Source organism: Oryctolagus cuniculus, chromosome 21 (assembly GCF_964237555.1).
Source record: "Oryctolagus cuniculus chromosome 21, mOryCun1.1, whole genome shotgun sequence".
NCBI lineage: Eukaryota > Metazoa > Chordata > Mammalia > Lagomorpha > Leporidae > Oryctolagus > Oryctolagus cuniculus.
Window position 1 is genome coordinate 12,983,673 of NC_091452.1, and position 27,086 is coordinate 13,010,758.

The 27,086-nt window shown below is 56.1% G+C and overlaps 2 long non-coding RNA genes across 3 annotated transcripts; one reads left to right on the forward strand and one right to left on the reverse strand.

The window, feature by feature from the left end:
* Window positions 1-2,267: 2,267 nt before the first annotated feature.
* On the reverse strand, window positions 2,268-16,573 carry LOC138847371 (uncharacterized). Its single transcript, XR_011385126.1, has 2 exons — window positions 16,434-16,573; window positions 2,268-4,125 (listed from the first exon to the last, which is right to left on the reverse strand). It is a non-coding gene; the product is annotated as an uncharacterized lncRNA (long non-coding RNA).
* A 37-nt stretch (window positions 16,574-16,610) lies between these two features.
* LOC103351750 (uncharacterized) lies at window positions 16,611-24,120 on the forward strand. 2 transcript variants are annotated; one of them, XR_011385125.1, is made up of 3 exons: window positions 16,611-16,694; window positions 18,039-18,246; window positions 18,803-24,120. It is a non-coding gene; the product is annotated as an uncharacterized lncRNA (long non-coding RNA). The 2 variants fall into 2 exon arrangements; XR_519470.4 differs by lacking the exon at window positions 18,803-24,120 and having other exon boundaries at window positions 18,039-18,272.
* Window positions 24,121-27,086: the final 2,966 nt, after the last annotated feature.

Sequence of the window (27,086 nt, forward strand, 5' to 3'; positions counted from 1 at the left end):
AAGCAAAGACAGACACAGCCCTGCTCCTCCGACCGTACAGTCCAGTGGGGCTATCAGTGAAGAACGGGGACCCCTAACACACCACAGATAGGTGTGCTGTGGGCTGCGCCCCTGAAGAGAAAGGATATGCAGGCAGGGGCTTTGCTGGGGTCAGACTGGCTGCTCTCGCAGGCAGTGCTGTGCTGGTTTAATAGCCAAAGCTCCATGGAGAGAAGCAGGTAGTGTTTGTCAATACTCCGCTCTGGCCAGTTGCAGGTTATCCGTGGGACACCCACCAGCTCACAGCAGTCCTGAGCCTCTGATAATCTGCCCTCCCAGACAAGGACGGTGGAGCTCCAGCCTCCAGCTGCACCTGGCCCCAGAAAGGAGTTGGGTCCTCCCGCTAGCGAGGGGATGATGGAGGGACAAGACTGCATCCCGAGGGTTTGCAGGGCAGCTTGGGGTGGTCGAGGAGGGGGGAGCAGCAGGATGCGCAAGGTGGTCCAGGTGGGAGTCAGTGGGGCTCAGGCCAGGGTAGTGTCATGGAGATGGACAAGCAGGATGGAGGTGGGACAAGCGTATGTGAGGACAGCAACTGTGTAGACAAGGACACTGGACGTAATTGGGGGTGGACGGGATGGATTTTCTGTTCAGGAAGCACCTGCGGTTGATTGGCGAAAGCTGCCGTCACCTCCCAGCAGTGCCCACAGCCCTCCAAAGGAGCAGCTGGCTCAGGAAGATCAACTCATTTACAACACCTCGAATTAAAGACACAGAATGCACGCAGGCACCCGCAACCCACGGTGGGCATCCAGGGGAGTTGGCGTGCAAAATGGAGCCTCTGGCTTCTCCTTCCTTGGCCCGAGAGGCGGCAAGGAGAAGAACTGAAAGGACATTTGCACTTCCGGCCCCTCTCCCTGGAGTTCCTGCCCCTCTCCCTGGAGTTCCTGCCCCTCTCCCTGGAGTTCCAGCCCCTCTCCCTGGAGTTCCTGCCCCTCTCCCTGGAGTTCCTCTCAGGTGCAGGACAAGCCGGAAGTCTGTGGAAGGAGACCAGAGTTCAAGTGCCTCATCTGAGAAATGGGGATGATAGTAATATCTTATTAATAAATTACAGTGGCTATGGACCGAATGCTTGCATCCCCCAAAATGGGATGGTGTTTGGAGGTGGGGCCTTTGGGAGGTAATTTGAGGGGGGTGGAGCCCCCACGCCAGGATTCATGTCCTTCATACAAACAGGAAGAGAGGAGCCCCTTCTCTCTGCTGGATGAGGGTGCGGAGGACAGGTGCCTGCGAACCAGGAAGCGCGCCCTCACCAGAACCCGACCCTGCCAGCACCCTGATCTCACACTTGCAGCCTGCAGAGAAATCCACGTTGGCTGTCCAAGCTGCTCAGTCCACGGTCATCTGCTGCAGCAGCCTGCTCAGGACCAGTCATGTAGATGAGAAAGAGAATTTTACAGCTTTGAAATTCTTGGAGGCGGCATTTGGCCCCGTGGTGAAGGTGCCTGGTCTTACATGAGAATACCCGAGTTTGGTTCCTTGCTCTGGCTTCCGATTCCAGCTTCCTGCTAATGCAGACCCTGGGAGGCAGCAGCGATGGCTCAAGTTGTTGAGTTCCTGCCACTCACATGGGAGACCCAGATGGAGTTCCTGACTCCTGGCTTCAGCTCCGGCCTAGTCCTGACCACTGTGGACATTTGGGGAGTGAACCAGCAGAGGGGGATCTCTGTGTGTCTCTTTTCTTGTTTTCTCTTCCTTTCAAATAAATAATAAAAACTTTGAAATTCTAAAGCGTATTCCAAACATTATGTATTAATGACGTTGTATAAATTGGTGCTTAAGAATTAGATGGCCTGGGGGCCAGGGTTGTGGCACAGTGGGCTAAGCCACCATTTGCAGTGCAAGCATCCCATATCTGAGGGTCAGTTGGAGTCCCAGCTGCTGCACTTCCAACCCAGCTCCCTGCAAATGCATCTGGGAAGCAGCAGAAGATGGCCCAAGTGTTTGCGCCCCTCCCACCCATGTGTCCCTGGGCGGAGTTCTAGGCTCCTGGGCCAAGCCGGCTTTTATGGGCATCTGGAGAGTGAACAAGCAGAGGAGAGAGATCTCTGTCCCTCTGTGTGTCTGTCTCTCACTGTCTGTCTATTTGGAAGGCAGAATATCAGAGTAATAAATAATAAAGCCTTAGGCAGCCTGGGTTTGAATCCTGGCTCTGTTCCTTGCCCAAGTTCATTGTCTTCCTCTGGCTCAGTCTCCTCATCTGTAAAACAGTCCTCCTGACTATTAACACATTATAAAAGAATAATTTTATAAAGTTGCTAACAAGGATTTAAATGAGGCAATCGATGTGAAATCAGCTTGCAACAAATCATTGTTACAATTATTCTTCCTCTCCAATAGTGGAGAAATGACAGTGGCCATATTATGGGACAGTGGCCCCCAAGATGTCACAGGGGTGACTGGGCACAGGGAAGCCATGGGATGTAGGCCAATGGGTCTCAACTGAGGGGCAAGAGACCCTGGGCGCTGTCTGGAGACACTCTGTCATCACACTGGGGTGGGGGATGCTGTTGCTATTGGCACCCAGTGGCGGGGAGGGGCAAGGCCACTGCTTAGTGCCAGAATGCACCAGATGGCCCCACACAAGCAAGAATTATCCAGCTGCAAATGTCAGTCGTGCCCAGGTTGAGAACCCCTGGGGTACACATGGTGTGGACAGGGAGCAGCAAAGACAAGCTGGGGCCATCAGCACCTCTGTGGGCCCTGCTTGCTCTCAGCCCCACCCACGCTGCCCACATCAACCTCCTCCAGGCGGTGGGAAACCGCAGCTTCACCACTCAGAACCAGCGCTGGCTAGAAGTCTCCACCGTGGCTACTGGCTGCATCCCTGCAATGACCTTTAGCTCATTACAAGGTCACTATAATGAAATTGCCAGGGTCGACATTCCCACTCCCATCATGCACCTGATGCCGTGACACTTCCAAGATTTCCAAAACAGGGCAAGCAAATACGCGGTGCTCAAGCCCTTCCCCAAACCATGCCTCATTTGCATATTCAATCAAGCTTTGTACCAGGGACCACCCCCTGGGCGTCCAGTTCCTATAAAGGGACGGCCCCAGGCCCTGTTGGGTGCAGCCCTCTGTCCTGTGCACTGACACTCTGCATGTAAATCAGTCTTCCTTCATTTCTTTCTTCCGTAGCAGACAAGAGCCTGGACCCAACTACCCCACAGTACAGAGGTGTCTCTTGCTCCCCCGTGTCACTAGGAGGCACACATACGCACCCCGCAGAGAACTCACGATTGAGCTCAGCAAAGGAGGCCCCTACTTGCACCCCCAACAATTCAAGAGGCAGTCAGATCTTGGGTGAAACTTCTAGAAAGCAGGGTTCTCTCCTAAGACTCCCAGCTGAAGCCTGCTCCGCCCCTCCCCCGAAGTGAGCAGACACTGACCGTGCGCAGTTGCTGTCCCGGCCGCTGTCCTCTGAAAGCCTGGGCACTGCAGCCCACAGGTGCCACAGCTGCGGCATCAGGTCCCGCATGGGAGCCAGGCCGGCTTGGCTGTGCACAGTCTCCAGGAATCGTCCTGGGGCAGCTTCCAAGGCAGAGGTCTGCTCGGCCCCAGGAGGCGCCAGGGGCAGGGGAAGCAGCCGGGGCTGGAAGGAAGCAGGCTGGCCTCTCGGGGCTGCCCTTAATCCCTGTCCTGCAGGACACCGGTGTGATCCGGTCCCAGCTGGTCTGCGAGAGGCCTCATCTGTCCTCCTCCCGTGCTACCAGAGAGAGCAGCCCCAATGCCTGACCTCCCAGACAAAAGCCAGAGGGGGCAGTGCCGAGACGCGGCCTGGACGGGGAGTCAGGATGCCCAGCTCTGCTGCCGACGGAGCGGGTGTTGGCCACCGCGTGGGTCCATCTCCTTGGGCTGCTGTCGCCGACTTCCACACATGGATTTCTCATCTCGCATCTGGAGCCCACAAGTCTGGAATCAAGAGGAGCAGAAGCCCTGCTCCCTCCAAGGGCCGTAGGGGAGACGCCCCCTTTGCCGCCGTGGGGGCATCGGCGTTCTGGTCCCGTAGCTGCCTCCCTGCAGTCTGTGCCCCCATCTTCCCGTGGCCGGCCCCTCCTCTCTGAGTGGCTGTTCTCTGCGTGCCTAATGGATAAAGACACAGGGATTGCACATTGGTGCTACCGGGTTCCCAGGTGGAAGCCCTCATCGTGAGAGCCTTGTTCCAAATAAGGTAATGTTCGCAGGTTCCATATCACTTTATATGTGTGTGTATATGTATACGTATTTCTATATATACATATATTATATGTAAACATTTGAGAGGCAGAGTGACAGAGGAAGATATGCAGAGAGATCTTCCATCCACTGCTTCACTCCCCAAATGGGCCTAACAGCTGAGGCTGGGTCAGGCCCAAGCTGGGAGCTAGGAACTTCGCTGGGTCTCCCACATGGGGCCCAGGGGCCCAGCTACTTGGACCATCATCCTCTGCTTTCCCTGGAACAGGAGCAGGAAGCTGGACTGGACGTGGGACAGCCAGGACTCGAACCTGCACTCACATGGGATGCTGGCGTCCCAGGCGGCGGCTCACCGTGCTACGCCACAACACCGGCGCAACCTTCTGCTGGACTCTTTTAGGGGGGACGAGGGGCCTGCTGAGCGCCAACTCTCAGGGGGCAGGCGGCGCCCTGCCTGCCCGCCGAGTTCACAGCCCAGCGTTATGGCCACAGAAGGTCTTGCGACTTTTTAAAGCACTTTCCTATCTGTAACTTTGCTTTGGGGTCCGGGTCACCTGCTGACACATGGGGTGGCTAATGGTAAACCCGTCTTCTCAACAAAGCAGCCAAGGCCTGGAAACTCATGACTCTCTCTCCTTAGCCAGTCAGCTACCTGGAGCCGGGAGCAGCCGGCGTGCCTTCCCCAGGCCCTGCCTCTTCCCCGACACGGTCTTGCACCACCTGGGCTTTGTTCTGGAGCCCCAGGAAGAGGGGCGAGTCAAAACCTGCCATGGGGCACCCAGCCCCCTCCCCGCCCCCGATCCCTGACTCACCCTCCCTGGGGGGTGCTGTGGGGCCTCCATGTGAACTCCCTGGGGTCCCAGGTGGCACCCTGTGGGAGACCTCCTCTTCCCCGGGGGATCCTCTCAAGCAAGGGGATTTTTCCACAGACCTCAAAATCGGGGTTATGAGACGCTAGCTGATGAGAAAGATCGGCTGTGCCTGCAGGCCAAAAAAAAAAAGAAAAAAAAAGAAAGAAAGAAAGAAAAAGAAAAGGATTTCATTGGTCTCAGGACAGATCAAGGCAGGCCCTTGTTCTCCGTGCCACCTGCCTGCGACCAGCAGATCTGGGTCAAGAATGTTCCATTCTGGCCAGACCTCCATTTCCTTGACATCACATCGATTTGGTGGGAGGGGGCGAGGGTTGGCGGAGTTCCCTTTCCCTCGGCTCCTTTTGAATGTGACTCAGAAATGAGGATGGAGAGATAATTATAGCCGAGTGTTTGGAGTTCTTGAGAATAAAGACGCGCAACCTGCACGCAAGGTGTCATTAACTTTATCACCTGTCAGGAAGGGGCGGGGGAACCAGTTCGGAGAGGGCCAGATGAGAGCTGAGTGGACCTGCCTTCCATCCCTGGAGGGTGTGCTGGGCGTGGGGGCTGGAAATGACCATCACTCGTTTATTGCTTTTGTTAAGTGCCTGTTGTGTGCTGCGTGTTAGGCTGGCTGGGCGTGCGTGGAACACAGACCCTCAACAACCACCCAGGATCCAGGTTCCGTGGGTGGGAAGAAGCTAAGAGCGCTCACATCTCTGCTCCCCACAAACACACACAACTTCCCCATCAGCCACGGTGCCAGCCATCCCCAGCTTGAGCTTGGGAGGAGCCTGCAGGGGCGGGGTCGCTGGGTAAGAGCATCTTATTACCTGGGCGGAGTCACCCACTGCTGGCTCCCGGCAGCACACACTGATGGAGCTCATGGGGTCACCTCTTGGCCATCAGTGAAGCAGGGAGGCCCTTGGGGGCCTCCTGTTGGGACAGTGGGGCACACTGGGACCTGGGCTGGTGGAACGCTGCTGGGCGACAGTGAGCTGGGAGGCCAGGGTCAATGCCGATGCCCCCAAGCAAGTGTGGAACCAGAGCTCAGGGAGAGAGAGCAACCGATGGGGCCAATATCAGCTCTAACTCCCAGGTGTCTGATATCTTTTAAGTGTGAGGATTGCGGATCTCTTTGGAGAGATGATTTCGAATCTTCTCTTTTGAAAAAAAAAAAAAAAACGCACTTGTCTGTGAAAGTGAACACACACAACACACACATGCACAAAACACACGTGGTTATGAGGCTGTGTCTGAGCGCGTCTGGATTCCAGAAACCTGCCCTAGCCCCGTTAGGTACCCTCATCCCAAAGTTCTCGACAGCCCTGGGATGCAGACGCGGCTCCGGCTACCTGCACATGCCAAAAACAGAGCCCCGGAGGAACCACACGAGTGGGCCCCCATCGTGCAGCTGGGGAGTGAGGAGCTGGGCCAGGACCCCTGAAGTCACGACTCTGGGGGACCCCTCTAAACCAACCCTGTGTGTGTCCCCAGCACGCTGTAGCCACAGTGAATGTATCTTCCATCACCTGTTCGTGTGCTGGCTGCCAAGGGCCAGCTGCTGGCGTTGTAGATTACCTGTGCCCAGCGAACAGCAAAGTTTGCATGGGAATTTCGGGAGCTTACTGAGAGTAGATGGCTCGGAAAGGCCGACCTCGCTCCCAGCTGGGGAGAGAGGACGCAGCCGTCAGCTGAGCTCCGTCACCAGGACGCCTCCACCGGGACCACCGTCAGAACAAAGCCCGCAAATCCGCTTACTTATCAACCGAGTGGATTCACTGTTCTTTCTAACCCCACCTGCAGCTGCCTCTGCCCTTCAAAAACCCTTTTGCTGCCCTGTTGGAGGGAAGGAACACGTTTTGGGTCCAGAGAGAGAGGCTTGCACCTGCGTCTTCCTGAATCCCGTCTTTAGACTTCATTCACAGGCAGAAGCACAGAGCCAGGGCCCAGGGGAGTCCTCAGGGAGCTCTAACTGCCCAGGACTTGGGTGCCCAGGCGCCTGGAGGGAGATCATTCCTAAACCATTTATTCATTCGGCAAACTCACAGGTGGTGCACCTGTCATGGAAATTTCAGTCTCCCCCTCCCCCGACCCGCCTGGGCCAGATCAAACACTGCTGTGGTCTCTGGAGCGCAGCAGGGACTGTGTTCCTTCCTCTCTCCCTCCCTCCCACCTCTTGCCACGGTCTTTCTTGTTCACTGCACTCCAGCAACCATGACCTTCTGTCTCTTCTTAGCTCTTGCCAAGATTTCCCCACCCCAGGGCCTTTGCACTTGCTGCCCCTGCTGCCTTGGCGTGTTCCTGCCCTTGGCTCTTCCCACGGTTGGCTCGGTCTCATCCTCCAGCTCTCAGCTTGAATGTCATTTGTTCAGAGATCTTCTTTGACTTCAGCTAAGAATATCCACTCTTCTCCAGCCATCTGCTGCTTCTTAGCACTTGTAACAATCTCTAGCTGTTCCACATCTTTATTTGCTTGTGTCGTTATTCTCCATGGCTCCCTTGACCACTGGGAGCTCCATGAAGGCGGGAACCGGCTCTCGGGTTCAGCATTGCACCCCTACTCAGGGGTTGCAGAATGAATGGCCAGAAGGCACTCCTCAGCCCACAATTCACCCTGCTTGGTAGAGTGAGGCCAGCAACTTCTGGCTCCGTGGTGTGACGCTGCGAGCCAGTGGGAACACGGCTGTCCAGGGACCCCCGGAGAAATCAAGTTGAAAAGAGAAAGGTCAGGGTGGGTGCTTGGTGTAGCTGCCGAGCCGAGGCGCTGCCAGGGCCTCCCTCGTGCCATACCACGACGCCGGGGTTCCAGTCCCAGCTCTGCTCTGGAGCCCGGCTTCCTGCTGATGCGCACCGGGGGAGGCAGCACGGATGTCTCAGGCACTTGGGTCTCTGTCACGCACGTGGGAGACACTGAGTTTCCAGACCCTGGCTCCAGCCTGACCCAGCCCTGGCTCTCGTGGGCATTTGGGGAGTGAACCAGCAGATGGAAGACCTGTCTCTCTCTGCCTTTCAAATAAAATGAAAATTAAAAAATGTTTTAAAAAAAGAAAAGATAAAGATCTGTGCACTCAGCTTTGGGGAGTATCTGGGAAAGCAAGGGCTGGGATACCTGCAGGCCATTTCTGGCATGGGGAGAGCCCTGGCATCCGGGACTTTTAGAAAAACACTGTGGGCTTCTGGGACGGCGATTTCAGTACCTTCCGTCGGCTGGGAAACTCCAGCGGCTGTTGCAGGTGCCCACCGGCCCGCACGCAGCCCACGAGAGCGAAGCCGCAGCCGGCGACACGCACCGCACAGCCGGGCCCCGGGCCTGCAGCCAGTCCCGTACCTCCACGCGCCCCGGTGCAAGCGCGCGACAGCGGCCTCCCCAGGCGGACGCCCGCCACAGGGCTCAGCCGCGATTGCCAGGCAGGTGGCCCCAGGGCGGGGTCCCAGGAAGGCAGGTTTGGAAACTTGAGCCTGGGACACAGAAGAAGGAACTCTGGGGTGGGGAGGAGGGGGGTGGGATGAGACGCCCCCAGGGCAGCCGGGGTATTGCACAGCCACAGACCCTAACCCTTGCGGTGGGCACTTTTTCGTTTCCATCTAACTTTTGATAAAAATAAAAATAATAACCACAATCACATCCCCATCCTCTGAAAAACAGCCTCTGATCTCCAGGAAAGCAAAAGTCCAGTGTCAGATCCAACTGGCCTTGGGCACACACACACACACACACACACACACTGGGGCTGATTGTGCTGCCGACTGTCCAGAGAGAGAGGCTGTGTGAGGCCCGTGGTCAGGGGCAGGAAATTGAGGCCTGGAAAAGTCATCCTCTCTCATCCGAGATCACACAGCCTGGAAGTGGCTGCGGACACACCCGGAGACGGCCAAGCAGGTTCAGTCGGTACTACTGATTGGCCACCTGCCATGGTTCACCACTGGCACTGTTTTGGGTGCTATGGATGTCAGAGTTCCCAAGGCTTAACTCTTTCACTTAAAAAAACAAGATCAGGGGCTGTCGCGATGGCATAGTAGGTTAATCCTCTGTCTGTGGCACTGGCATCCCATATGGGCACCAGTTCTAGTCCCGGCTGCTCCACTTCCGATCCAGCTCTCTGCTGTGGCCTGGGAAAGCAGAAGAAGATGGCCCAAGTGCTTGGGCTCCTGTACGTGGAAGAAGCCCTGGGTGGGAGACCTGGAAGAAGCTCCTGGCTCCTGGCTTCAGATCAACCCAGCTCCGTGGCCATTTGGGGAGTGAACCAGGGGAAGGAAGACCTTTCTCTCTGTCTCTCCCTCTCACTGTCTGTAACTCTACCTCTCAAATAAATAAATACAATCTTTAAAAAAAAAACACACACAAAGAACAAGATCAGGTGCTGTGGCCTATAGTAGGCTGAGCTCTGCCTGCAGGGGTGGTATCCCATATGGGCGCCGGTTCGCGTCCCAACTGCTCCACTTCCAATCCAGCTCTCTGCTATAGCCCGGGAAAGCAGTAGAAGATGCCCCAAGTGCTTGGGCCCCAGAAACCAGTGTGGGAGACTCAGAAGAAGCTTCTGGCTCCTGGCTTCGGATCAGCTCAATTCCAGAGCTGCAGCCATTTGGGGAGTGAACCTATGGATGAAAGACATTATTCTCTGTTTCTTCCTCTCTCTGTAACTCCACCTCTCAAATAAATAAATAAGTCTTTTAAAAGTCAATTTATTTATTTGATTGAAGGGCAGAGTGGCAGGAGGGGGAGAGAGAGAAGAGAGAGATCGTTGATCAGCTGGTTCATTCCCCAAGTGGCTGCAACAGTTGGGGCTGAGCCAGCCCAAATGAGGAGTCTACAGCCCCATCCAGGCCTCCCATGTGGGTGGAGGGGCCCAGGTACTTGGGCCATCTTCTGCTGCTTTTCCAGACGCCTTGGCAGGGAGCTGGATTGGAAGCAGAACAGCTGGGACTCCAATTGGCAGCCATATGAGATGCTGGTGTCTGCAAGCGGTGGCTTAACCAGCTGAGCCCCATGAGGCCCCACGCATGAAATAAAGCCATCGGATTATCAAGGAGATCAATTACAGTGTAAAGCAAATATCAAAATATTATCAGCTAACTTTGTGCAACAGTAGCAGGCAGGCTTGTTTATCAGTGAAGTTGCGGGGTCTCGTGCAGTCTGTCCACAGCTGGAATGTCCACGTGACACTCTGCTGTACCTACGGCCCCTGTGGGTCGATGCAAACGTCTCTGTGATTTGCATGGGCGCCAGGGTCTCAGGTGCCGCAAGCAGCACAGCAGTTTGTCACCTACACTCCCAGCAAAAGAAGATGCCGCCTCTGCTAGAGGTTGGTGAAAGTCAAACGCAATTCTCTTTCCCGAGCTGAATCCGCGCACCCCCAAGGAGGGCGCTTAGGGACTCTGACTGGTCAAGGGGCACTTGCCCACAGCCTGCTTTGTTCACCAGCACCCAGGGCTGCCCGCAGTCCCGGGAACCGCGTGGAGACGGAAGCTGCAGGGGTGGCCGTCTAAACTGGCTCTCTGACGATTGAGGGGACGTCCGCTCGGCTTTCTCACGTCATCAGCGTGCGTTTGGTCCATGTCAGATTCTGATGGTGACCCCTCAAGATCGGGACACAAAGGCAGGAGGACTTTGTGTGGCTGAGGGCACGGCTGCTGAGCCAGGGGGCCCCGAGACTCCCATTTGGCGACCTCACTATTGCGCTCTGTCCCCTGGGTCTGGTCACAGCTCTGTCGCCTGTGTAACGGGGCTGAGGGTCTTGCTTCGGTGGGTTTGCCACACAGATCCCGTGAGATAAAGAACGGAATGTGCTGGGGCAGCATTGGCGCGTGCACAGCGCTGGAGAGAAAGCGACTATTGGATGGCACCGTGCACTTCATTGTTTATCTAGGGCTCCTCTGTCAACCGCTGGAGCGTGACAGACAGTTTCTGAGTCAGACCTTTTCAGGTGGCTGCCTCTCCTTCTCCTCGGTGGATCCTCTCCAGGAAGCTGCTCCCAGCTGGCAGAGTGCCTCCGAGGGAACTCACCCCAAGGTTTTCCTCTCTGACCCCCTCCCCACTGGCCCAGGCTGAGTGATGCTCCAGAGAACTGGGGGTGGTGTGGGGAGGCAGGTGCACCCTTAGCCAGAGGCTTGCTGGCATCTTTTGCCTTTTAAAAAAATATTTATTTTTTATTAATTTGAAAGGCAGAATGACAGAGAGAGTGAGAGAAAGAGAGAGAGAGAGATCTTTCATCTGCTGGTTCACTCTCCAAATGTCCACATTAGCCAGGGGGGAACCAGGCCAAGGCCAGGAGCCAGGAACTCCATCCAGATCTCCCAGTACTCAAGTACTGCCACCTCCCAGGGTACATTAGCTGGGAGCTGGACCAGGAGCAGAGGAGCCGGGACTCGAACCAGGCACTCCAAGATGAGATGCCAGGGTCCCAAGCAGGGGTGGCCTAACCCGCTGTGCCGCAATGCCAGCCCTCCTTTTTTTTTTTTTTTTTTTTTTATTGTCTGCCAAAGCTGAGTTACTGAGTGAATTGTTCAGGGAGCGAATTCCAAGAGCATGAGCCTCTCTGTGTTTCTCGGGACAGGTTTGGGCCAAGACAAACGGCAGCGATGCCAACAGCAGTTGCTGAAACACTGAGGCTCAGAGCCGGCTTTCGGGGGCTCTGTTTGAACTTTCTCCTCTCTCCCTCCACCCTGTGATTAAAGGAACCACGTGTAACTTTCTCCTTAGGCACCTCCCCCTTCCTTCCCCGTGCACCCCTTGGAGAGGCCCTGCCAACTGCCCCGATGTATCGCGAAGAGGTTTCTGGATTTACATTCACTTGGCGAGGCCAAGTGGAAATGGCCTGAGAAGCCTGAACAATCGGAAAAGGGAAGAGGAGAGGGCAGGGCTGGTGGGTGTCTGATTTCACAGGGCTCAGGCTTGGCCCTACCCCTGGGGAGCCCAGCCGCAGGCCCCATCCCGGAGCCTGGATGCGGGAAATGAGCAACACCCGTCCCTCTCCTCCCTCGTTCCGCAGGGCTCTCCTGCCTGTTTTGGATTTAATGTGGAGGGCAACAGTGGGAATTTTAATCCCCAGCCTGGCCCACTGTAGGGGCTTCACAAATGTTAGCTGAATTAAATCCTTTTTTTTTTTTTTTTTTTGAAAGGCAGAGTTAGATAGTGAGAGAGAGAGAGAGAGAGAGACAGAGAAAGGTCTTCCTTCCGTTGGTTCACCCCCCAAATGGCCACTATGGCCGGCGCTGCACCGATCCAAAGCCAGTAGCCAGGTGCTTCCTCCTGGTCTCCCATGCGGGTGCAGGGCCCAAGCACTTGGGCCATTCTCCATTGCACTCCCGGGCCACAGCAGAGAGCTGGACTGGAAGAGGGGTAACCGGGACTAGAACCCGGTGTGTCGGCACCACAGGCGGAGGATTAGCCAAGTGAGCCGCGGTGCCGGCTGAATTAAATACTTCTTAGGGAAGGAGTTGGAAGCCAGCTTTTTTGCATTTGGTTCTGTGCAATGGGTTCCCATCTCTAGAAAGCCTTTCGCTCCCCCACCCCCGCCCTGCCCTACCCTTGAAAGGTTGTGGTTATTTCCTGCACTTGATCTTGAATTATTTGAGCACAAGAACTGCTCTCCTCTCTTTCTCTGTTTGCCTCCCTTCCGCCTTCCCGTCCACAAATTTACTGAGCACCTACTGTGTGCCATTATCACCTCTGCTCTGCACGCCTTCCTCTAGCACTTAGTATGTCTGTCTCCTAATAGGTGCTCAGTGATAGATGAGTAAAAAGCCGGGACTTCAGGTGGGACTCCAGGGAGTGGGCCGTGGTCGGAGAAGGCTGCGCGTGTGCTTAGCATCTCAGAGCTGGGATCCCAGGCTGCTCCTGGGTGGAGCTGGGAAGAAGGCCCTCTGGGCACTGAGACCAGCTTGACAACCCCGTTGCGGTGGAACAGTTGGCCACTGTGGGCTAAGACTGCTACACCCACCACGTGACAGCAATCTCCAGACTTCTTGCACATCTAGAATTCCATGGCTCTGGGAACATTCACCCCCAAGTCTGTTGAAACCAGATCTTTCCGTAAAAAGAGCAATGAGACCACCATGGTCACTCCCACTCATTCACTGCTTGGCCTTGACCTGGGCCCGGCCATGTCTTTTCTTGCTCAGGGGGTCTACGGTGGCTCCCAGGTGCCCATTATGTCAGGTGTTCACTTCTCTCCTTGGCTTCCGCTCACCTCCCCCACCCCCACACCCCCACCAGAACACTCAGTCTGTGCACGGCCCACCCATCCCCCTGGCTTCCCAGCACTTGGTGCTGGGACTTCTCCATTCCAACGAGGCCACCTCCTGGATGCCCCTTCCCGGTCCCTCTGTGGCTTCTGAGTCCCAGGGACGTCACAACGTGCCAGATTAAAGTCACACCAAATTCCAGTTCTTGTGCGTAGATCATCCCCAGAGGAACTTTCTCTGGGAAAGAAAAGAACCACCCACAATGCCACCTCCAAACTCTGTAGCCATCTTAGTTGATTTCCTTCCAGTCTTTTTTTTTTTTTTCTTTTAAAATCTAAGCAGGGTTCTAAAGGATGAACTACCCGATCGACTCATCCATCACCCATGCTTGGTTGGACACAGAGGTCATTTTTAACCTTTCGCTGTAACCTACATGTTGTGACGAACGTTCTACAACCTCAATCTTCTTATGGACCCTTTGTTATTTCCTTAGGCTGAGCTCCTAACAGAGGAATCGTGGGGATAAAAGGTTTTTTGATGATGGGGGAAGAGATCCAGAACCTTCTGGGAGCCCAGAGAGTACACTGGATGAGAAAGTGACCACCCCAGTCTTTGTTCCCCTGAGACCAGGCTGCTTTCATAGGGATCCCCAGCACCCTCGCATCACTGCCTATTAATAGTCCAACATCAAGGTCCTCAGACTTCCAGAAGGTTCTCCGAGGGCAAGACGCCAGTAATAATGACCATAAATAAAACCCCAGCCGGTGTGTCTCTGGCTAATGGCAGAAGTTGCCATGCGGGACCTGAGGATTCTGGAACCAGGTCTCGCCTCCCGCGCCTCGCTCGCCCCGGTTTCTCTCCAGCTCCCCCACCTCCCCCTCCTGGGTGGGAGGACTGTGCACTCAGACACACACGTGTGATTGACTGCGGTATTAAGAAAATATGTATGACACAATGTTTTTTAGCTTTTTCCAGAGATATTTATATCACACCAATGGCATGTTGGGCTCACCCCCCCCCCCGCCCCGCCCCTGTCACTCAGAGTGAATCAATCAAGTGTTCTAATCCAGTTAATGGAAAGTGCAGGGGCTAGAGAGACAGGTGGGAGGGGCTCTCTGCGCGAGCTGGCTGCTCCCTGAAGAAGGGGGGGGGGGGCTGGTTTGGTTCTGGGCCTCTGTTCCCCGGTCCTGGAGACGGCCCGGCTGATATCCCACCACTGATGATTTCACAGGATAAAGGTCGCTGGAAGTATTTGGAGTTCTTCAGCAGAAAGTAGCTTTGGGACTCTCTAGTGCTCTGTTTTCAGCCCTCGGGGGCTGTGTGCAGGAGCAGAGCCGTACACAGAGAACGAACGCAGCACTGTGTTCCAGTCGACAAGGGGCTTGTCTTACCCCGTCCCACGGACCTGACCTTAAGACGTGCTCAGGACACGGGGGTAATGCAGTTCGCTGTGGTCATTGTTGTTACATAAAAATTAATGGCTTGGCAGACACAGGCATCGTCCTGTTGTGCCGAGGTCATGTTTACACCAAGCACTTGTGGTTCAGGGCTCCCAAGGCAGCAGCAACACAGCAGGGCCGAACCCACACAGGCCCCTCGCAGGACTATGAATCCCGTGCCAGATTCACCCGGGCTCTAAAGACGGGGGCCAGTGACTATGAACTCTGCAACCAGCACCCATCAGTCTCCAAATTCTTGACCAACACACCAGGCTTTCTACTTCCCAACTCACTGAACAGTGAGAAAAAGGAGGAGGGAAATTCACAGGGACGTAGGACCCATGCTAGGGCCTCATCATTGTCCTTGCATCCACCCACCAAATGGTTATCGAGCGCCTAGAATCTACTGAGCACAGTGGAAGGGTCCTTGGGGCGGGGTGGGGGTGGGGCCTCTGTGGCACAGAGGGTTCAGCCGCCACCTGCAGCGCCAGCATCCCATAGGGGAGCTCCACGTCCCATCCAGCTCCCTGCGAAGATGGCCCAAGTGCTTGGACCCCTGCATTCACATGGGAGACACAGATGCAGCTCTAGGCTCCTGGCTTTGGCCTGGGCCAGCCCCAACCATTGCAGCCTGTTGGGAGTGAACAAACAGATGGAAGATCTCTCTTCTCTTCTCTCTCTCTCTCTCTCTCTCTCTCTCTCCCTCTTTCTGCCTTACAAATAACATAATAATTTTTTAAAATGTCTGGCAGTTCCTCAACAAGTTAAACACAGAGTTACCAGCAATTCCACTCCTCAGTATATACCCAAAAGGATTGAGAACAGATGGTCAAACACTCGTCCACAGATATTCCTAGTCACCATTTACAACTGCCAAAAGGCTGGACGCAGCTCAAGGGTCAATAAGCTCAGGAATGGGTGGACAAAATGTGAGCTCTCCATACAGCGGAATATTATTCAGCCTTAAGAAAGTACGACATACAGATACTGCTACAGCACAGATGAACTTGAAAACCTGATGCCAAGTGCAAGAAGCCAGGTTCCATTGACATGAAACAGCCGGAATAGGCAAAGCCTTACAAACAGGAAGCAGACTGTGGGGTGCAATGGGAAGTGAACACGAATGAGTTCAGAGTTTCCGTTTCTCAGTCCAGGTCTCCCCGATGGGTGTCAAAGACCCGGGTATACCTGAGCCATCATCCGCTGCCTCCCAGGGTGGGCATTAGCAGGGAGCAGGGAGCAGGAAGTGGAGGAGCCGGGATTCGAACCGGGAGTCCTGCTTGAGTGCCAAGTTGGATCCTAGCTCTAACCACCATGCCAAAGGTCCTGCGCCGGATGGTGGCTTCTGTACTTACAACAACAGATCCTCACGGCTGCCGGCGGGGGGAGTACTGAGAGGGAGCAGGGTTGGGGTTAAGTACTAGGGCTTGGAGCGGGGGCACAATGGTGACGGACAGAGGTGGGCAGACCTGAGGCTTGGTGTCGGTCGGATGAGCTCTCATTCAAAGTCCACGACACTCTGCACCCGCGTGTACCCGGGTGCCCTGGTCATTTGCGGGTGTCGAAGGAGAAAGCCTGGGTCTCCCGTGCCGGCCCACGACCCTGTCTTCCATCTGACCTCTCCCTGGCTGGAGTCCCTCCATTTCCTCGTGCCTCGGCGTCTGCCCCCCAGCGATGTCAGGCCCCTAGGTCCCTGTGCACAGCTTGGGAAGACAACAAGCCTATGGGACAGCATTACCAGTCTTGGTTGTCTCTCGGGATTCTTGGGAGACCCAAACGAGCCGTCTGTCTTTCCAGGGCGGCACAGACACCCCGAGCGCAGCAGCCACGCAGCCGATGAGAGGGGGCGAGTCCCTTGCCCACACAGTCCGAAAGCCCGGGACTGGAAGATGCCCCGCCCCTCTCCAGCGCAGGCCCCGCCCCGGCCCCGCCCCTAGCGCTAGCGCAGGCCACGCCCCCCTCGGCGCCCTGCTGCCCGGGTTGGAGGCTCCCACCCGCGGTAAGCACCCGGTACCTGGAAGGGGCAAGGAGGCACTTGGTGGGGTGGCGTGGGCTCTGGCCCAGGGGAGACCCCGGGGACACGGGCAGGCCCCCTCTGCGCTCAGCCCCGCGCCGCGGCCCTGGCTTTGGCATGCTGTAAGTGCTCATTTCACGCGTGCGCCGGCTCGCGCGCGCTCCATTTGTCTTTCTGCCCTTCGGCTGCCAGGCGCTTCCGCCTGCCGTGGGCCTCGGAGCAGGCGCCTGCGTAGGAGGGCGCTTCCCGGCCGCTCCCGGGCGACCCCCAGCCGGGGGCCAAGGGCGGCCTGGCGCGGGGCAGGGGCCGGGGCTGCGGGGGACGACCGCGGGGTCACGGCAGGCGCCAGCTCGCATCCCGTGCGTTTGTCCAATAAAGGGAACTTTCCGCTTGTATCCCAAACAACAAAAACAAAAAAAAAAAGAAATGCATTTAAAGAGACCGGCTCCTAGGCACCCGGTCGCGGGCGTCGCAGTGCGCGAGCGAAGCGGAGCCCCGCACGCGCGCGCGCGCGCGCCCTCCCTGCGCTATCCCGCGCGCTGCGGCTACAACGAGACGACTCCTCCCCCAGGCGCCCCCACCCCTTCGCTGTGCCCCCGGCTCCCGGAAGGAGCCTGCGCGGTGCCTCGCCCGGGCCGCGTGGGGGGCGGTGGGGGAGGGTGGTGGTCGTGGGGCGAAGGCCGGAAAGAACAAGTTAGATAATCAGAGGAATGGCAGGCATTGCGTTCGCCTTCTGCGCCCGGCTTGCTGTCTGTCGGGAATTCGCCATCCTCCGACCCCCACCCCGCGCCCCGCGCCCCCGTCCCCTCGCCCCCTCCGTTTGTGGGTGCGCTGGAACGTTGAGCGGGATATGATGAACGATCACCTGTCATGGCTTGTTTATTATAATGCAGGCAATCAATTACACATCCCCAACGCTGGCCGGCCCGCAGGAAATTTATATGCTCAGCACAAACCAATGTGAAAATGGAATCTCATTTGCCAAATGTCTCTCTCCCGGTACAGCACGGTGATTAGGGTCTACGTTTGTTCCCACAGTCGTGTACGACCGACAGTGCCATCATTTACTGCCTGGCTCGGCCGCCGCACTCCCAGGCTGCATTTATGGTGCCGCGCGGGCCTGCGCAGGACGAAGCCCCGGGCGTGGGGGGGGGGTGTCTTTCGGGGAAGTCGACACAGTGGGTGAGCAGGGCCACCTCCCCAGGCATCCAGCTTCCCCCGGGGCAGAGCCGGGCAGCTGCTGGAGCTTTCGTCCTGGTCCTGCTGCTGTGCAATTGGGTGCAGCAGGGACTCGGTCTTCTCATCTGGAAAATGGGCTTTCTTTTGCAGGAATACCGTGATGGCTGGGGTGTCATCCGCGGTGCTGATCAATGTTGGTCCTCACGGCTTCAGAAAGCCCCTGGCAGAGACGTGAGCTGGATTCCCGCTCTGTATTACAGGCTTCTGCAATCCCAGCTTTCTGAGACCTGCCCGTTTTCCCTCCTGGAGGGGTTTCCCACTTGTGTTTGCTCTGCACTGTCCTGCAGTGCGGCTCAGGGTAAATAAATGGCCGCCTTGCCCTGCTCTGCTTCTGCCTTGGACTCCTGGGCGTGTGACCTCACACCAGCCACCCTTCCCCAGGTCTGGGTTCCTTCCCCCGGGGGACCAAGGAGATGAGTCCTGAGCGCCTGGCGTGGTGTTGCTGGGGTGCAGTGACAGGGCTCTGGGGGCCCCCAGACCTCACGACCCACATTTGCACCCCTACTGCCCCTGGCATCCAGGGGAACTGGGTGAGCGAGGGGCAGGCTCAGGCTCAGCTTGTGTCCTGCTGCTCCTGTCTTTCTGATCCTAGAAATGTTTCTGTGCGGCGGCTCCCTGCCTCCCTAGAAGGGGAACCCCCAAAAAAGCAAACTGGGCATGGGCTCCCCGCCGCATCCCCCACACCCGCCTCTGCTCAGCACATCCTTGGCGCCGTCCTGAACGAATGCTTGGGGTGGCTACGTAATGAAGCTGGCTGCTAGGGTCACCTCTGCCCTGTGGAAGGCGCTGTGGTATAGCCGTTAAAGCTGCCGCCTGCGCTGGTTCTAATCCTGACTGCTCCACTTCCGATCCAGCTCTCTGCTATGACCTGGGAAAGCAGTAGAAGATGGTCCGAGTCCTTGGGACCCTGCACCCGCATGGGAGACCCGGAGGAAGCTCCTGGCTCCTGGCTTTGGATTGGCGCAGCTTCAGCCATTGCAGCCATTTGGGGAGTGGACCAGCAGAAGGAAGATCTCTCTCTGCCTCTGCCTCTCAAATATAAATATTTTTTTTTTTTAAAGAAAGAAAGGGTGTTCGCAAGTACAGGTGCTGCTCAGGTGACATTCCAAGTGCCCCCGGCGTAAACTTTTGCCAGTGGAACCATCTGTTCCTCCTGCCGGGCGAGCAGGTGATGCCTTGGGTCCCCAGCCCTGCCTGGCGTTGTGCACACACCATGCACTCGGACCGTGTGGAATGGAGGTGCCCACATACCTGTCTGCCCAGAACACCTGCTTACCCCACAGCTCAACATCCCTGGACTGAGCGCCCAGCCACACGGTGGCCCGTGCCTGTGGGGGTCCCCCAAAGGCCCCGTGCAGTGCTGGCCTCAGAACAGGTGGCTTTACGGAGAGGGCGTTTAGCCTTGTGTTAAGATGCCTGGGTCCCACGCGGGGGTCCTGGGGTTGATACCCGACTCTGGCTCTGACTCCTGCTTCCCAGCAGGGCAGACCTGGGATGCAGCAATGAAGCTCACGTTAATTAGGTTCCTTCCACCCCGTGGGATTCCTGGATTGTGTTCTGAGCTCTGGCTCCAGCTGCAGAACTGCGAAGCATTTGGGAAGTGAACCAGTCGATGGAGGATCCCTCTCTCCCTCTCTCCCTCTCTCCCTCTCTCCCTCTCTCCCTCTCTCTCTCTGTCTCCCCCAACCCCCCACCCATACAACTTAAAAAAGTATTAGAACCAGGTGCTCTTCAGTTTATCAATCAATCAATCAGGATGATCTTTTCTGAACAGTAATGCGTGGAATACAAGTTAGAATTCCATTGACACAGTGTGGGTCAGGAAAAGAAGCGATTCAAGTTCATGTTTGCAGAGTGAACCGGGAGGGATGCATCGCGCGTATCTGGATGAAAAGACTTCTTTCTATAAACGTGAATGAGGTGGCAGCCACGCGGGCCGCTCCCCCGCTCGGATTGCTGTCCGACTCACAGACCCTTCTTCCCTGGCCGAGCCGGTACAGCCCCGCCAACACCAGCCTCGCCACACAAAGGGGCTGCCAGTGCCAGCACTGTGGAGTCCTGGGTGGAAAGCAGCCCGTGTTTGCCATAGAGCTGACCGCTGAGGCTTGGCGAACAACGGGAAATGAAACATTTGAGTGGCTGCAAAAAAAAAAAAAAAAAATTCCGTGGGAAATCCCCCCCTCTGGTGGCACTTTTGTCCGATGGCTGTGATTTCAAGGGTTCTTAAGTCAACCGCAGTGGCGTTCCCAAACAGTCCCCAGGACAGCCCTCCCGGGCCACTCTGCGGGTGAGAGCCAGGGACGGGGCTGGCCCGCGAGTGAGGCTGGCTGCGAGCTCTCTTTTGCTATACAGCGGTGGAGCCTGGGCCTCCAAGCCTTCTGCTCCTAAGATAACCAGGGGTCAGGTGGTCTTGCCTTGGCCTCAAGAGACGGAGGGGCTTTGCTCAGGCTCGGCCCTGGCTGCAGAGCTGTGGGAACCCAGCCACTTGCAAACACCCGCTCCCCATCACAGAAAACTCCAAAAGAGGGGCCTCGCTCACACCCCTGGTGTGTCCTGGCTGACGCGTGGCCTCCTGCTGTCTCCGTTTTGTGATTTTAATGGGGCATACATGTGGCCTTCCACCCTCATTTAGAGAACAAGGTGTACTGATATTAACCAATCCTTGTTTGGGGCTCCTTAAAGCTAACAAATGTTCAAATGTGCTAATTCAAGGTGGCTAACGTCCTGTGGCTGCTGACATGACACGTGTTCATAGACCTCTGACAGGTAAGGTTTGTAGATATCCAGAGACGCCTGAGAGGCGAGGAAACAGAAACGTAATGTTCGGTCACTTGCCCATGTGTATTGATCATGAGGTTCGGTTGCAAAGTGACTGAGTCCCAGCTTCAGTGGACTTGAGCCAGATTGGAAAGGTACTGGATTATTCAGCTGAGAAGCAGGGGCTTCGAAAGCTTCAGGCACGGCTGGATCCAGGCCTGCAATTCTGTCTTCAGGAATCTGCCTCTTGTGATCTCCTGGGCTCTGTGGTCCCCTGTGTTGGCCTCATGTGCAGACTGGCTCGCTCCACCTGTCTTAAGTCTTTCCAGGGTGAAACCCAACCTTCCTCCTGATGGCTTTGGTAAAAGTCCTGGGGATAGGGCCAGTGAGCTGTGACCATCTCAGCTCCCCTTTGTTTTACCGGTGGTGATTCTGGTCCAGGGGATGGAAGGAGCTGAGGGCCCAGGCTCCAGTCACGGCCAAAACCAAGTCAAAGCCCACGGTCAGAGTGAGAATGAGCTGCCCCCCACCCAAAAAAAAAAAGCCAGGGTGCTCTTGTCACAAAGGGGAGAACGGGCCTGCCCTACGGCTTTGCGTGGTGCCTGGTCTTCCTGCTTGGGGCCACCTCGGGACCCCGCCTGCCCCAGTTCCTGCTCTGCCTCCAGTCCCACCGCTGCTGCACAAACTCAGTCCAGTTGTTAGAGATTGCAAATCGTGCCTCCTGGACGCTGCTGGTCCCCTGCTGGGGCCCTGTGGCTATGGGACGCCCCGTCCAACCAGCCCACGGTTCTTGTGTCCATTTGTATATTCAGTTCCCATGTATGCCTGCTGTTTTATTTACTCAAAAGGCACACACACACACACACACACACACAGCTCCCATCAGCTGGTTCACTCTCCAGATGCCTGTAACGATGGGGGCTGGGCCAGCCCAGAGCTCCAACCGGGACTCCCACAGGTTGGCAGGGATCCCGCCCCCTGAGCCATCGCTGGCACCTGAACCCAGGCACTCTGGTATGGGCTGTGTCAAGTGCCTCACCCCAGGCCCCACGCACATTTATTTAAACAGAGGCCTCCCCAGCTTGAAACCAGTGACTTCTGGAGCCCTTGTCTTCCCACCCATTCACAGAACAGCTCAGAAAGAGGCAGGGGCTGGACCAAGGCCATGCGGCCACATAGTGCCTCCCAAGTCTGCGACACCGCGGCTCTGGATCTCCACCGGCTGCCCTTTACACCTGCAGTCTCACAGATGGATCTTCCCACCCCTGGGTCACTCCTCAATTGGCTGCAACAGACAGGGCTCAGCCAGGCCTAATCCAGGAGCCAGGAGCTTCCTCAGGGTCTCCCACGTGGGGGCAGGAGCCCAAGCACTTGGGCCAGCCTTCTGTGCCTTCCCAGACACATCAGCAGGAAGCTGGGTCATAAGTGGAGCCGCTGGGGCTCGAGCCAGGCTGCCTGATGGGAGACACTGACGTCGCAAGTGGGGGCCTGACCCGCTGTGCCACAACGCCGGCGAGAAGGCGCTCCTAATGACGTTGCTGCACTCGACGTGCGGCGAGCGCTTGGCAGAACATTGCCGGTCGTGGGCAGTTCCTGTACAAGGACAGAAAGTTTCTGCCGGCTTCAGGCCCTTTTTGTCTATTTCACAGGGGCCTCCAGCTGAGCCTGTCTTTTCCTTTCTCTCTCTCTCCCTCCCTCTCTCTCTGTCTCTCTCTCTCGTGTCTTCACACACAGAAGGGATTACAGGGAGCAAACTGCTGTATTAGCATGTGGGCACGGCTCATATGCTGCCCACGCAACGCAGGTGAGTCAGGTGAGGAGAGGCACCGGTCTCGTTACCGAGCCTCGTTACGTGGCGGCGGCTTATTGAATTAGCGTGAATTCTCAACGTCTTCCACTTGGACCGCCTCCAGGCCCACCAGCTGGTGCACTCAATGCGACTCAGCTCGCCCTAACTCAATTAACTAAGCCGGGCTGAGCCGGGCTGAGCCGAGCTCAACAAGCATTTTTTCAAGCACTGAGCTGGCTGCAGGGGAAAAAAATAACAAAGGAGGCAAGACGCTCACTTGGCCCCTAGCTGACTGTCTTGCGCCCGCGGCAGATAATACGGTACCGTATTTTCCAAGCGCCACCTGCATGATGTGCACCATGTCTGCAGTTCCCGCGTGCTGTCATGCACTTCGTGTTTTTATTTAGAGCGTGCATTTATTTCTTCAGACTTAATTTTCTAAATGTATCGAGGTGACGCTGGCATTCTCTTAAAAATAACTTTTTTTTTTTTTGACAGGCAGAGTGGACAGTGAGAGAGAGAGAGACAGAGAAAGGTCTTCCTTTACCGTTGGTTCACCCTCCAATAGCCGCTGCAGCCGGCGGCACTGTGGCCAGCGCACTGCGCTGATCCAAAGCCAGGAGCCAGGTGCTTCTCCTGGTCTCCCATGCAGGTGCAGGGCCCAAGCACTTGGGCCATCCTCCACTGCACTCCTGGGCCACAGCAGAGAGCTGGCCTGGAAGAGGAGCAACCGGGACAGAATCCAGCGCCCCGACTGCGACTAGAACCCGGGGTGCCGGTGCCGCAAGGCAGAGGATTAGCCTATTGAGCCGCGGCGCCGGCCAAAAATAACTATTTTTAAGTGACCCAGTTGGTGGCACTCACAGTGTTGTACAACCAACACCTCTGTCTGGTTCCAAAGCATTTTCATCACCCAAAATAGAACCCCACAACCAGGAGGCTGTCACCCCCCAGGCCTCTCCCTCCCAGCTCTGGCAACCATGACTCTGCTTTGTATCTCTGTGGGTTTGTCTACGCTGGGTATTTTGGCTGAGTGGAATCAAGCAATATTTGTACTTTGTGTCTGTCGGCTTTCACTTGGCATACTGTTTTCAAGGTTACATGGGTGCTGTAGCACGGATCAGAGCCTTCTCTTTTTTTATGGCTAAATATATTCCCGTGTAAGGAGAGACCATGGTTTGCTGATCCATTCATCCCTTGATGGACATCTGACCTGTTTTCACCTTTTGACTATTGTGAATAGAGCTGCTTCAGGAATAAGTTTATTTTAAAATGAAATACACTGGGGCCGGCGCTGTGGTGTAGCGGGTAAAGGCACCACCTGCAGTGCCGGCATCCCATATGTGCACTGGTTCGAGTCCCGGCTACTCCTTTTCCAATCCAGCTCTCTGCTATGGCCTGAGAAGACAATGGAAGATAGCCCAAGTGCTTGGGTCCCTGCACCCACGTTGGCAACCTGGAAGAAGCTCCTGGCTCCTGGCTCCTGGCTTTAGATTGGCCCAGCTCCAGCCATTGCAGCCATTTGGGGAGTGAATCAACAGATGAAAGACCTCTCTGTCTCTCTCCCTCTGTCTGTAACTCTGCCTTTCGAATAAAATAAATAGATCTTTTTTTAAAAAAAGAAAATACACTAATCTTTCATATAATATGTGCTACGTAATATATGTGATAAAATGTATAGTTATTGTGAATAGGAAACCAGTGTCTTTCCAATACACAACGAAACAGACACAGGACTATTAGAAATACGATCTTCATCCCGGGAGCCACCAGGTGAAGCAGGAGAAAGCCTGGGCTCTGGGGGCGACTGGATTTGAGCGTGAATCCTGCCTTTGCCTTCTGCCTGAGCGGCCCCTAGTCTCAGTTTCCCAATCTGTAAAATGATAATATGAAGGGGGCTTCAAAAAGTTCGTGGAAAATCCAATGGGGGGAAAATAACTTTGCATTGGGTTTCAAAAATTGGGGGCACGAAAGCAAACTTCTCTGTGGTCCATTTCCCATGAAGACCGTGAAGCACACTCATGTTCGTAATTACTTCCTCCTGTCGCTGTTACCAAGAGTTCAAATCACGCGTGGGAAGCAGGCATTGAGCCGAGTGGTTAAGTTGTTTGCATCTCACATTGGAGGACCTGGGTTCGATTCCTGGCTCCAGCTTCCTGCTGATGCAGACCCTGGGAGGCGGCAGGTGATGGCTCAAGTCACTGGGTCCCTGCCACCCACATGGGAGACCTGGATTGAGTTCCAGGCTCCTGGCTTTGGCCTGGACATTGTGACCAATTGGGGAGTGAACCAGTAGATGGAAAATATCTCTTTCCCTCTGTCTATGTCTTAAATTAATTAAAAAACAATAACGAGTAAGCACACAGGACCATGCCAGGCACAGCCCCTCAATCAACACCCAAAAGCTGGTGGGAGAAACACAACTCATGGACACAGTCGCTGTGATAATAATAATGCCAGCAGCTAACAAAGCAAATGCTCACTAATGCCAGGAACTCCGTGAAGCACCTGCCATGTATTGTCTCAAATAACCCCTTGCATGATTTTGGGGCAAATGATATTATCACCCCCATTTTGGAGATGGGAAAATGGAGGCCCAGTCGGTGGGCGCAGTGGCCAAAGGTCATATAGCTCCAGACTGGAACTCTGGAGAAGCTGAACAACAGGACAAAAGTAGCTAAGAATCTCCTGGAAGGTGAGGGCTGTCCCGGGGCAGAGATGCTTCCTTGAATAATGGCTGCCTGGGCCCTGAGGTCCAGCCCCGGCCGGCAGCCCTGGGCCCCCCTGGGCTCCTCCAGTAGGGTCTGTTTATCGGCTCACCCTTCCTCAGCCTGCCCCGGAGAAGCTCCCTGAGAGGCCAGGGCTTTTCTGCCCTTGGTCCCTCCAGCACTCTGCGGCTTCCCTGCCCGGCCTGCACCCATCACCCTGACCCAGTCGGTGTCCCCAAACCTCCCCTTGGTCCTGCCTCTCTCCCTGTTCGCACACTGCGGCTCGTCCCAGGCCTCGCGTCATCCTCACTTTCAGACTGCACGGGGAATCCTGTCCCCGCCGCTGGTGACGGCAGCATGGCGGGCGGTGCAGGGGCTGGCTCAGTCTCCCATGGCTGCCAGAGCCGGTGACACAAGCGACAGAAACTTCTCTCGCAGTGGTGGAGGCTGGAAGTCTGGAATCCGGTGTGAGCAGGGCCTTGGGCTCCCTGAAGGCTCCGGGGGAGGATCCTGCCTGCCCGCCTCTTCCAGCTCCTGGGGTCTCCGGAAGTCCTTGCCTTGTGGCTGCCTCCCTGTGACGCCTGCCTCCGTCTTCATGGGGCCTCGTCCTCCGGGCACCTCTGGGAGTCCTTTGCTGTCTTCCTCAGGACACTTGTCACTGGACTTAGAGCCCAGACTAATCTCGGGTGAGCCCGTCCCGACCCTTCCATCACATCCGTGAACACCCTGTTTCCTAAGAAGACGGCGTTGTCAGGCTCCAGGGGGACCCGGATGTCGCTCCTCTCCGGGGTGGGGGGTGGGGTCTCCAGACACACGAGACTTCAGAGAGAGTCAGTGGGCAAATGCTCGTGATGGACAAGCCAGGCGGGGATCGCGAAGCGTTTTGCCGTGAGCTCTCCGGGGCAGCCTTGTAGAGAGGGGCCCGGTCTGCCCTGGGACTGGCACAGGCAGGAAGGGGTGCGACCGTCCTGCAAGTGCTGCTGGCCGTGTTGTCACCTTCTCCGCCCTGTGTGGCATGGTGGGAAGGCCCTGCAGCTTTGGGGCCATGTCTCCCACACTAAAAAGGCTGGGGTAGGCCGGGGCCATTTCATACCTCCATGTTAGCCCCCCAGCTGCCAGTTCAGGTGCGTCCCTGGGATGAGTCTGACCACCTCCAGCCGGCCCTGTCCCATGCTTCTGGTCCCCATATTTATTTGAGAGACAGAGAGGACAGAGGTCCTATTGGTTTCTTTCCGGCCCCTCCCAAACACCTGCCACAGCCAGGGCTTGGCAGGGCTGAAAGCGGGAGCCAGGACCCCAGTGCAGGCCTTCCAGGTGCGCAGTGGAACCCAAGGACTTGAGTCATCACTTGGTGCTCCCCAGGGTGCAGCTCAGCAGGAAGCCAGAATCAGGAGAGGAGCAGGAACTCAAACCTGGGCGCTCGGATCTGGGATGCAGGCGGCCCAACTGCTAGGCCAAAACCTCACCCCCTCCCCTGCCCTGGCCCCGCAACCGTTATGTATGCATAGCAACCGAAGATGAGCTCTGCAGTAAATACACCAACTATGGAACAATTTTGTGATTAATTCAGAAAATTGGCTTCCAGAACCCCGTGGCCGAGACCCAACTTGGCTTGGAAGCGTGCAGTCCTTCGGCAGAGCCCCCACGGACGGCTAAACTGGCCACATTTTGTTCCGAGAAAGGATCAAAGACACAGACTGCTTCAATTTCCCCGCCCCCAGCTCCAGCGAGCCACGGATATTTAAAGGCAAATACATTCAAGAGAAATTTGCAGTACAGCAGCATCCTGTAAACCCACACCATTATGCCATGCAAATTCAGTGATGGGGTGGGCGTGTCTTCCCAAAGGTCACAGGAAGTGTTTGTTATTAGAACAAATCACGC